Source organism: Plectropomus leopardus, chromosome 5 (assembly GCF_026936395.1).
Source record: "Plectropomus leopardus strain MGB_pleo_1.0 chromosome 5, ASM2693639v1, whole genome shotgun sequence".
In the NCBI taxonomy this organism is placed as follows: domain Eukaryota; kingdom Metazoa; phylum Chordata; class Actinopteri; order Perciformes; family Serranidae; genus Plectropomus; species Plectropomus leopardus.
The window spans coordinates 20,589,836-20,602,430 of NC_142180.1; the positions used below are offsets into that span (position 1 = coordinate 20,589,836).

General features: G+C 37.9%; 1 long non-coding RNA gene across 4 annotated transcripts in view; it reads left to right on the forward strand.

The window, feature by feature from the left end:
• The window catches only part of LOC121962338 (uncharacterized), a 103,675-nt gene that overhangs the window by 11,880 nt on the left and 79,200 nt on the right, over positions 1-12,595 (forward strand). For 3 of the 4 annotated variants that reach the window (XR_015776535.1, XR_015776534.1, XR_006107124.2), the window contains exon 3: positions 2,164-2,303. This is a non-coding gene — a long non-coding RNA (uncharacterized LOC121962338). Of the gene's footprint in view, positions 1-2,163; positions 2,304-5,028; positions 5,172-12,595 lie in introns of those variants that run through there. The other variant, XR_015776536.1, reaches the window with a different exon arrangement.

Below are 12,595 nucleotides of genomic sequence, written 5' to 3' on the forward strand. Positions count from 1 at the left end.
CGTTAACATCTAAACTTTATGAAGCTGGAATTATAGCTAAGCAATTAGGGGATGAATAGATTTTATGACTGACAAAGTTTCTCGGCAGCAATCGATAATTAGGTTGCCATATTGTTTAAGTTCATAATTAAATTCCAGTGTATAAAATGTATTTGCTTTTTAATCTTAATGATTGTAAACTGAATACTCAGGGGTTTTGGACAATTAAGGAAAATTTTGACATTTGTTCAGCTGTTTTTTGACATTTTAAATGGGACTATATGATATGAGAAAAATATGCAATAATGTTGAATATTGTGATATATAAACATATTAACGTACCTAGGTCTGGCTTTCTGGTGCTTTCAATATGCTGTAAAAATCTAACAAATTGCTTATTGAATTAAAAAAATTACGTTTATAAAAACTTTTATTGAAAAAATAACATTGAACTGAACACAAAAGGTACCAATAAAAAGAAGATATTCACCTTTAAAAGTGCAGTTTCCCTCTGATGTGTACCGATCTGACTTAAAAAATCCCTGAGAGTAGTATAACAGTCTTTCTTGATATGTTTATCACCCAAGCTGACATTGCGAGCCGATTAAAAAAGAAATATATATATATATAGTGTTGCCCTTATTTCAAAGATCAAACAATTCAACAACTAATCAAGAAAATACTCAGTATATTAAAATAGTCATTAGTTACAGCCTTAGTTTATATAAAAATGCATTCTCACAGGATTTTCTTTCCCCTGACATTGTGAAGCCTTTGTCCATCTTGAGCTCTCCCTTTGTTCACTTTTTCCTTCCCGGTACATTTCTGTGAGTGTGATTTTTGTTGACACATAGTTGGACAGAGCAGAGCCTCCTCTATCAGTGGAAGGTGTCCACATGCTTGTGAAGTTATCACCTTCAACAGATCAAAGACACTTGGCACATTATTTATGCATTGGTGAAAGGTGAGGTATTCAGTTGAAGTCGGGCAGCAAAGCATAGCTAGCCCTTATTCTGAAGTAATGACTTCCTCTTGACTGAGCGCTCCAAGTCTAATTCAGAAGCTCTGCTTTGTGTTCTTTTGATTTGTTCTGTGTTAAGGGCCACAATTTGAGACATGAGACCCTGAGAAAAGATATCCATAAGCAGTATTGCATATTCTTTTTTAAAAATTCCCCAATTAACTATTTTCGCACAGAGCATCATGAAATTTAAAGCATGTTGTCAAAAAATGCACAAAGAAAAAAAGTTATCCACATTTCTCCCTGCCAAATTGTTTAGGGAGAGTAAACACTAGAGCAAAATAACTCCTATAAAGTGTTGATTTTACAGATGAAATGAATAGTGGCACAAATACACAGGCCTCACTTCGAGGTTAAGTCCTCCAAGTTGTAATGATTCTCAAAAAATATTTTGCAATAGAGGCAACACAGTGGTGAGCCCGAGGCTACTCTTTTGCTCCTCTTTAGCCTGAGGCCTAAGGCAACAGCCTTGGTCCGTGCATTTCAGCAGCTTTCAATGCCAAAAGGGAAATATATGTATCCTGTATCTTCATTTATTGATTATCTTCAGTGTTACATTATAGGCTCTTGGAGCTATGGCTACCGCTCATGTTAGAATTGAATTGTGCACTGCAGGAAATAAGATTACAAGTGGTCTTGCTTACTGTTTTGTTTATCTCAGCAGTTCAAACTGATAATAAACCAACATTAAAGGATCTGTGCCACTTTAAACAAATGTTTCTGAGGACCAGTGGAGGCAGATTTAAGCAACTTGCTCACTAAGGACTATTTTCACTCAAAGGTCATCCAGGATAAGTGGGGAGGAGGAGGTACACCTCGTCACTTTTTGAAGGACTAAGTGTTCTGCACTGAAATAGACCGTTGGGAGACTCAAATGACTCAAAAGGCTATATCAGCGAGCACTTGTGGTCGACGTTATTTATTTATTAATTTGAGGCCTGTCTACTGACACATCTGAGTGGTCTAATTGCTGCGAATTGACACCGGTTACTGTCCATAATGGGAGCTTGGGAGTCTTTCCTAACCGCGGTTCATTCAGCCGCCCCTCGCTGCAGCTTAACTGCCCTTAAAATGTCTGATTGCAACACGGGAGCTGTGGGGCGAGACAGGATTATCAGTCTTTGTTGTGTGACTGTGTCTATTATCCTGACCTCTATTCACAGTGGGCCCTTAGGAGTGTCGCTACGAGCCACACAGCAAACTACCCCGTTCCCGACAAACAACAAGTGAACCAGAGATCTCCCCCTGTCCCAATGCACTAGACACTTACAGCTCCAACACTGGGCAAAGCACTCCACTGCAGGTAAGGCTATCAAATCCCTATTGATTTAATAAAGATAAATTGGAGGCACTTCCTCCCACCGTTATTGCAGCAGACGCGATTGATTGTTTGTGTTGACTGGTGATATTGTCACCAAGCTGGGTGACTACTGTTAGTTTAGGAGAGTTCATTACTAGTGAAGAGCTGCTGGCAGAGAACTTAATAGGGAGATAAAATGCGGCCAGGATGTTTGTGCTGCTCTTGCTATACTGTGTGGTTAAACCTGACGGTGGTAAACTGTGTGAGCTCTGTAGGTGTATGTATGTGTGTCCGTGTGTGTGTGTGTGTGTGTGTGTGTGTGTGTGGATGTAATTTTGGCAGAGGGATGGGCACCTTGACACCCCAATATTTCTTGCCAAAAAAGCTAGCATGTGTTTTTTAGTTTTTTTTCCCCCCTGGTATTTATATCCACCATCGTGCATTTTCTAATAAGGCTCATTAAGACAGTTTGATTGTGGATTTTAAGTACAGAATTTTATGATTTTTGTTCCTGTCTCCTTGGCAGCTATTTTATTTTATTTTATTTTATTTATTTTCCAGAACTAATTGTTTTAGTGTTGTTAAAATTACTCCATTCTAAAATAATTACCCCTAGAAAAATAAAAATAGAAAATGCATGCACAGGTTCTTATTTTTAAATTTATTTTTAAAGTAAACCTTTTGTGTTAAACAGAATAATAGGAAACATTTTGACTAATAAGTACTATCAAATAAAAGTAAATAATAAATAAAATAAATGCTATTATGAGCTATTATTAATAATTTGTTTTGGTGAACAACATTTCATTTGTCATCTGCAGTTAGAGTTTAATATAGATAGCAAAAAATTATAATGTTCATTGTACCTCAGTTAGAAGGGATATATATATATATATATATATATAAATAAAAAAACCTAGAAATTCAGATATTAAACTTGTCATCTCTTTTTAATTTCATAAAACAAGTATTATGTGTGGTCAGCTTTGGTAGTAACATTTAATATAGTCATTTTACTGTATGATAATTGGGTTGCTATGCAGAAAAATTCCAAAGCTTTTCCTCTGTGCCACTGACAAACAGTAAGAAGAAAAGTGATGAACAATGCTAGAGGACACAAATAAGCGTCCCCGTCGCTGCTCCCAGAGGTTTGTGGATTGAGGTCTGGCACGGCACAGCACACAGGCGTAGTAAGCTTTGGGATTCAGTTCCATAAATACATGCCCATTAAAGCTCAACTGATTAATTCACCATGTTTATTTTCATGGTGGATGTCATGTAGCCTATATATAAACCCTCTGTAATCATAAGGATGTCAAGGAGCCAAAAGTTTTGAGGGTTTCTGTGGCATATTTTCAGTATTAAATTTGACCTAAAACCTAAATACGCGCATGATGAATGAAGGATGAAGAGAGACAATGGATTTTTTTCCTTCTCTTGCTTTCAGTATTCGCATAGCCGATTGAAATGTCTGTGCTGTCATGGCGGGTTAAAAAGAGGAAAGGGCATTGAAGTTAACATCATCATTCATTAAGCCTTTTATAAAAACCAAATATGGTAGTGCTTTGGTTTCCCTGAGCCTATTCTTTCAGAAATACAGTGCGAGCATATTCTTCTCCATCTGTCTTGAGAAGTTTCAACCACAGCAAGTGAGAATTTAATTTATTTCCGTGTGCCCTGATTCACCGCAAATTGCTTAATGGTTTGAAACTCACTCCTGACAGCACCATTAGAGACTTGTATGGAGATAATTTCCAGTGAGGGCCATTAGAGATGTTTTGTTCTTTATGCATTTCTTTTTTTTTTCTTTTTTTTTCTGAAGAGTATCAGAATGGGGTCATCCCATAAATGTGCTCCGTTGGACAAAAGTGGAAAAGCACATAAAAATCTCTTAAAACAGAATGCTGATTACATGAACCACATATTTTTTTAGGTATGCCAAGAAAAAACATACATTTTATGATAAAAGTCAAATAAACCAGGCAGAGCTATCTGGAGGGCACTTTTCTACTTCTTACGTACATTGCGTAATTAGAGACAGTTTTACACAATAGTTGAGAACAAAATAACAATGATTTGGCACCTGGTGTTTGCAGGAAATAACTCTTTAATTGGGAGACTGTTATAGCCAAAGTTAGATCAAACTTGTTCCACTGTCAAACAGAGCTGGTCTGCAGACTGTGGAGCCTCACTTATCCTCCCTCAGCCCACTACATCAGATGGGGATGATTGGAGTCTTGAAATCAATGAAACCACAAACCTTCCTGATAATATTCCCTCCTGGGGTGCGGTGGCAGTTACAGTTGGGGCACAATTCTTCCGTCCACCGGTGTCTGTACCAGAGACATTTGTGGGCTCAGTTTGTGAACTGTACGTAATGATGACTAAATCTGCACGATTACTAAAAACCGTTAATGTGTGTGAGCAGAGCGCACATAATTTAATTGACAAAGAGACATTTTACAGGCAAGGCAACTTTAATCAGATAGCACATTAATTCAACAGGGCAATCCAGTGCACTTTACAGAGTAATAAGAATACAGCAAGAATTATAATTTAAAGTGCAAAAATACAGACAAGCAGTAAAAGTAAGCTTGTGCACTTTAAGTCAATTGATCTATGATATGGAAATAATCAAACAAAGTACTATTGATGGAATCATTGACAATCCAACATACATTAACAGTGAATAAGCAGTTTCTTAACTTTTTTACTTTTTGTTCTTTAGTGTTGAGAGGAAACACTCAGGAACACTTGTCCATGATGACACGTTTTTTCTCTGGATTTGTGAAATCATGCCCCCTGGAGAAACATCCACAGATCTCTAAATGGACCATTTTGACAATATAAAAGTCTCTCAAGCCCTCCGATCAATCATTTCTTTCTACTGCATTATTCCCCAAACAATAAAAAGACAATACCAGATTAATATATAGTCTGTTCTTTGCTGGGATTTATCCTTGTGGGGCGGCCAACGTATCCTTGTCTGAAGTCACCAAGCAGTAAGAAGGATTTGGTTGACAGAGCACAGCGGGCCAGGAGATGTCTCTGCATTTGAGGTCACTGGTGGATAGCAAAGTTATCTAAAGCCCCAGTTTGCGTCGATTTTTTCCCCCCAATCCTGGAGTGAGTGTCAGAGATTAGTGGTGCATCCATCCTCCGTGACCTCTAGGAGCTAAAGAGATACTGCTTTGCCATCTTGTGACGTGTCAAACAATGCAAGGGCAAGACTGTCATTTCAATGCCGTGCTACGCCACTTGATGGCCCCTTTTGTTAAATGCCTTAGAATGGTGGCCTTGCATGTAATTTCAGCCAGTATGCATTATCATGGGCACCTTCTCCCCCATCCGCTGGACTGGCTTTTAGAGACAGCAATTTTGCTCTGCAGAGGCATGTGCTGTAGTGGCATCACTCAGAGTAGGGATGCATTTAAGATGTGTGGGAAGATTGAGAAGAATTTGCACCTCCTGGGAGATCATAGAAAACCTCAGGAGACTATTTCTGACACTTCAGTCCTTTTAGATATCATGATTGTGATTGTGAGGACTTTTTTATTGTGATCTACCAGTTTGGAAAACCCTCTTCATCTGTTTTTGCAGCTTTTCTTTGTTGCAACATTTTCACTTAAAAAAACGTCATTTCTACTCACATCTTTTACCCAATCTAACGTCGGAGCTCACAGAAAGAAACTACTAACTTACCCACTATTGCCTACTTACCTGAAACTGTTAACCCAACCAAAACGCCAACTCTAATCATACAAAACATGGCTACTCTGTCAAAATCATACATTTGGGTCTTGAATTTTTTTAGCATAATTGGTTATTGGATGAGGGTCCATCGTCTGATGATTAATTGACGGACACTCACGCATGATTAATCAGCCGTCATTAGATATTCAGACCTGACATCCCAGCGTCTCTCTCACTTTGACTGACAAGCCAGTGGTGGAAATGGACAAAGCTAATAGAAGTAGTGTCAAGATGTCAAACGGACCATCTCTGAGAACATCAACAAAATGTCTGTATTCAATCTCTCTAAGGCCTCAGTATTCCCTGACCCAAACCACAGAACTCAATACAACCAGAAAACTGGCGCTAAAACCTCAGTCAGATATCTGACATTCCCATTTCTGAGGCTGTCAGGCCTTCTCAAGGTTCAGGCGTTGTGTGATGTATAAATCGTTCCCTAAGGAAGTAGAGTTACTCAAAACACCACAGATTCCCTTCACCATGGTAGAAGAGAACACGTCAGTCCATACCAAGAGGCATGTTTTACAATATCTTATGAAAAGATCTGCTGAGGTGTATCGAGCTGGGCATTGTCAGGGTTAAAGCATTATCTCAGATGAACAAATTGTCTATTCTGAATATCAACAATGATAGTAAATCCTCAAAAGTGACACACTTTCAGTGATGCATATGAAATCACTTAAAAAATGTGGAGCAGTGGAAAATCTTCTATTTTCTGAATTCCTCCAAATCTCCCCAGTGAAATCATTTATTCTATATCCAGAGTCGGCATATCCTGATAGATCTGTGATTCTGTCACTATATTGTTGCGTCCGTTACATGCACAGTAGCACTGTGTATTGTTAGTGCTTTGACCAGTACACACATGGCCCAAAGTAAAACTCATAAAGCTATCTCAGTAGGGACAGACCCTACTGGAGGGGCAAGTGCTTTAATAAAAAACAGGAAATCCCCTCACCTCCAGCATTTTTGGGGTTTTTCCACATTTTATGTACATTTATACAGATTTATTCTCTGTATGCATCTGATAAGCTGTTCTTTTTTCTTTATCTAGATTGTGATCAAAACAATGAAATGTAGGACTCCAAAATGTCTGCATCTGTTTTGGCAAATAAGAAAAGAAAGATCATTACCTCAGGTCAAGTCATGCAATGAGCTGCAACTCCATTCAGTAAGTAATCTGTATCTGTGTTCAGAGATCAGCACTGTCTTTCCTGAAGGAGAGATCCAGATTTTTTTTTTTCAGAGTAATTGATTGCTCAACATCATATGTTTCAAAGAGAATCTGGCAACTTATGACTTTGGATGACAAATAATTCAGCTTCAGAGGTGAAATAGGGGTTCAAAGAATTTTTGTAAATAAGATGTTGAGTTTTAGACATTTTTACAGCACAAACACAGTTCTTCACTGCTTGTGGCTGCTGTGTGAAGGGTGGGGATAACAATTTGGCAGGACAAATTAAATGCGGTCCATACTGCAGTGCTACACAGCAAAGGTGTTTGAATGCATGGCCCTCCAAGCCATCAATTACTATAAATTGATCATTTTAAAAACTGCAATTACACCACAGGTTGTGAATTATTTAGCAAGCAGGAAAAGCATTAGAGGGACATTTTCCACTCTATGGCCAATGGTTTCAAGTAGGAGTTTGTATTTCTTATTTTCAGTCTTCTTCATTGGCATGTAATCACACTGGGGGAATTCATACCAAACAGGTTTGTTTTTTTACTTGAAAAAACAATCCAATTGGTTCATTAGATATAATCCAACAATCGCTAAAAGGGTTTAATGGCAAGCTGTTAAATAATGTAAACTAAGATTGTTTGTGCTTATGTTATCTAAATTTAATTTATTTTGGGCACTTTTATAAGTGTTTTACTTGTCAGGACAGTCAGCAGCTAGTTGCTTGTTTTAAGTTTTTGCTTGAGCGCTTGAGTATTTAACTTCATTTCAGTGCATATGACACTAGAGTTTCATGTATAAATATTGTAACAGCGAAAGACATTAAGAGTCTAATGAATGGAATTCATTAATGGAGCAGTATTTGTGTGTTTGTATTCGAAAACAATGGTTGGGTATAAGCCAACAAATCTGCTCTAGATTGATCGTAACCTGACATGTTAAAACAGTGTGTTACTGTTACATTGTGGCTGTGCTTTGTTTATCAGAATCATGACTGTTTCGATAACCACAGTATTGCAATACCATGCAGTATCAACCGCAGGGGATGGCAAGCACCTCAACCGCTATCTTTGTGCTGTTTTTTTTCTTATGGTTAGGCCCTTTTTGTTTTACCATTTAATGGGTGTGTACAGAATTTTAAAGAAATTTATGATGAAAACGAGATGCTGGAATTGAAGGACGGAGAGAGCAGTGCCAATGTGTCAGTGGTTTTGGGTTCCACTGGCCGCATTCCAGTTGAGCCCCTTTGCATGGCTTCATACATAAACAAGTGTTTCAGAAACAGCAACTTGCCTGCCCGATTTTGTTGACTGGACATTTGTTTCATGTTTCCCTGATATTTTTGATTCTCCCACACATTAGTTAGTTGGCCCAAGCTACATATTGAAATGGTTGATAATGATAAACCTTATAATTAAAAGAAAGCTTATTTATACAGCACTAAAATCAGGATAAATGAAGTAATTTGCGAAAAATGCTTTTTTTTTCTCCTTCTTTTTCATAAAAAAACATCGTAAATCACAGCGGTGGAGAGACCACAACAGCTCTAATCTGAATCTTTGCTGGAGGATGTGGAAGAAAGGAAAGATTTGAGAGCATGCCCTAGCTATAGATACTCAGGGTAAAGTGAAATAGGAGTTGCTTTTCATTATGTCCATGCTCTTGACTAGCAAAAAGGTTGCTGTGTGATGGGTCATGTTTATTGTGAAAGTGTCAGTAGGTCCATACAGCCAGACTGGACTGGTGTAATAACCATATAATTTGAGTTGTCAGCCCCTTTCCACATTGCAACATAGAGAAGGAGCTGTCCATCAAGTGCTGCAGCTTGCCTTTTAAATGGACCTTTTCAAGTATACTAGCCGCTCGGGCACTTGCATTCCAGTTTCATGCATGGCGCTTTCATTACATTACAATTTTAAGAGCACTTTGAGGGCTGTTTAAGTAGTGTTTAAAAGGAAACTATTCGTATTACTCTTAACTGAGTGGAACAGACGGTCAGGACCTGAGTCGTACCACCAATGATATGGCCTTGCCTCAGTATGGGTTGTAACAATATGCCTGGCAGTCAGGAGTTAATGATGAGTATTGGAAGGAATGACATTATCTGCTTAGTGTTCACCTCCAAGAGCGCTGCCACATAATGTGCTACCTGGGCCCAAGGCAGAATCAGTGTTCGTACCTAGATAGGACCCCAGCTGTGTGCTCCACTGAGATAGCAAACCACAAAAGTAGCCATGACCAAAATGCTGATAATGGAATCAGTGACATTTGATGTGTTAGTTTAATCCCCCCACTTTGAGACTCCCTCACTTTATTTATCAATTCATTTTCTGGATTTGCTCCAAATAGGCTGAGAGAGGGTTGGATTTGTGGCTGCAGGAGGACTTTCAGTTGATTGATATGCTATTCATATAAAACCTGTCCTGATTCAATGTTTCTAACTATTCAGTCCTCAAGGAAAATGGTGGACATTTGCAATTTTGGCTTGTTATTGTGTCAAAAATATTCTTAGGAATCTCTCCATATGCAAACCAAATGAGCCCTTGTAGTGTGACAGCCTAAGGTTGAGAGGCAAAGCACCGAACCAAGGAGAGCTAACTGAGACTAACCAGTAGCAGCTGTGACTAGTTTGCTGGTTTCTAGTTCATATCACTTAGTCAAGAGAAGGGATTCCAAATGTTCTTATATCATTATTGGCTATTATACAGCATGGGCCACAGCTAATCAGAAGAGATCACTTTGGGGAAATTGTTTTCCATTTGTCCTCAAAGCCAGACATAGACCAGCTATACTATTGCTGTACAATAACATAATTCATCAATGTAAAATAAGTCAGTGGAAAAAAAGAACAGCTACATTACAACCAAATCCTTCACTAATGAGAAGAGCAGCCGCAACAAGGAAATAGAAGATACTGAGTTATAAAAAATCAATGACTGAGCTGCACGCGGGAGCCCAGATATCATAGGCTGCCACTGTACATGCTGTATGGGCTTTTTTGAGCTACACGAGATTACTATGCAAGAACAGTGAGCTTTCTTCCTTGAATCGACTTCAGAGCAGACTGTTTTCAGATGCCTCTCCAAGTTCTACCACATGCCATGATTAATTCAGCCATAATGTATGTTAATGTATGTTAATCTGTGTCACTGATATGCTAATGAATACCTAACTCCCACAATCCAACTTGTCCACGGTGGCAACACACACTCGTTGAAGGAGGTGCCATGTTGAAATTCTGAGGAAGGATCGGCTGTACAAATTGTATTTATACAGTCGGCCTCTGCTGCTTTGTGAGTTGTTTGTGACAAACATGAGTCTTTCCTTGAATGTTGTCCAGCATTGCAACAAAATTGTGAAAATGAAAACACATCCAGCCCATGGTAATACAAATTATATTGAGATGAATTAAGTTAGTGTCTGTCATGTAGTCTCTTTTTTTCTTTAAATACTTTATTTGAAATCGGAGCTTACCGGTTGTGTGTTTTTAAAAAATACTGTGCTTTTCAGAACAAACACAGATAGCTCCGACAACATCAACTATACACAGAGGCCTTAATAACCAAACGCCGGTATACCTGAGTAGTTGTTGTTTTATTTCTTTCTTTTTTTAAATGTTATTTTATGCATAACATCCCCAAGCAATATGATCTCTATATTAACAGTAGATGGCACCAAGTCATCGCGATGTAAAGGGTGAGATTTAACTTATTCCAGTTTCAAATAAGAAAATATAGATCTGGCCATTCAAATCCATGAGAAGGAGTCATTTACTTGTAGTTTTGTATTTTACTCTTCCACGTGTAGAAATAAAGGCATGAACTAGCACTGCAGTTCAGAGCTCATCTGAAAAACAAAAACAACTATTTGTAATCAGATCATGTCTAATACAGTTTGGGAGCAACCATGCTGATATTGTTATTATGCAGGTGATGTTTATTGGAGCTGAAAGCTCATCGCTTGTGTTGCTACATTTGTTGAGTGAGAGATGCTCACCAGAAGGGTTGCAGAGGTGTTTACAGCTACACCAAAATACAATCACTGTAAAATACGTTGCAGCACCAACTGGAGGAAATGTCAGGGACAGAGTGAGGGTTTGTGTTTTCTGGAGATAACTCTGTTTGAACCTTAACCTGAAGGCTTTCTGGCTGCTGCTACTTGGTGTACTTTAAGAGGCCTGAATGCCTTGATGGTATCTGGTCGACATTCTTCAGCTGTGATGCATTTTGTAAGCGGAAGAAACACAACAACATGTTATATTTCTTTAATGCACTTTATATTTGTTGTGCCTTACATTAAAGTTCATGGTAAAGTTACCTTGTCTGGACGAGGACACCTGCATTCATGTAAGACTGACTTTGAAATTAGTAATTTTCAGGCCAACACTCGAGTGAATATTTCATGATTCTATTCCACTCTATTTGTCTTGCTTTGTGACAATCAAGCCATTGGAAAACAGTCATCAATTATTCACATTTGCTCAACAGGCTCATCAAAATTTATCAGAATGGTCAAATGACAAGACAGCTACTAATACAGGAAAAAAGCTGTAGAACATTTTTGTTTTCATAATTAAGTTTTTGAAGATGATGCGAAAACATAATTAATGAGGACAAGATACAAGATGTTTGATAATGATATTGTTGGATCAGCAACGCAATGAGCAAGGAAGAAATTATGTGAGAGTGAAGTGTTCAAGGAGAAGATTGGAGTCAAGTCTAGTTAACTTTCTAGCATAAACACTGCAGTATACAATCATAATTCTAATTTTCTTCTTCTTTTTATATCTCTACGTCATTTCATGCGTTGTTTTTAACTCTTCTTAATTAGTTCTTAACTATTAATTTCTTGTAGTAAGAGATGTTGTAGTTTGATCTTACTTTTACAATTCCAGTATCCTCAAAAGCAAATAATAATACTGCACGATTTGGTCATCAAATAAAATCACGGCTCATTGATTAAATCTTTGGTATCAATCAATGCGGAGGATGAATTTAATAATAAAAGTTCTTTGCGAAATGGTCAAATGACAATTAAATTTGACTTAATTTTCTGTGTGAAGATTTATTCACTTTATTGCACCTTTATGTGATGCAATTTTTCTTTTGGTCTTTCATTTCTCTTCATCAACTTTTCCCCCCGCAAACTATTAATGGTTGGGAAACAGAGCTTACATTTGTACTCATAAACACACTCTGGCCATTTGCTTAGTCAAAGTTGTAAAAGATAATGACATGGTGAAAATAAATGAGCCCACTCATAATCATGCCTAATCTGCCATTGCAGCCTTTCTTGCGACAGACATTAATCACGCCTGCATCCAGTGGGATATTTTATTAGCAGTGCCTCAGGATAGGTA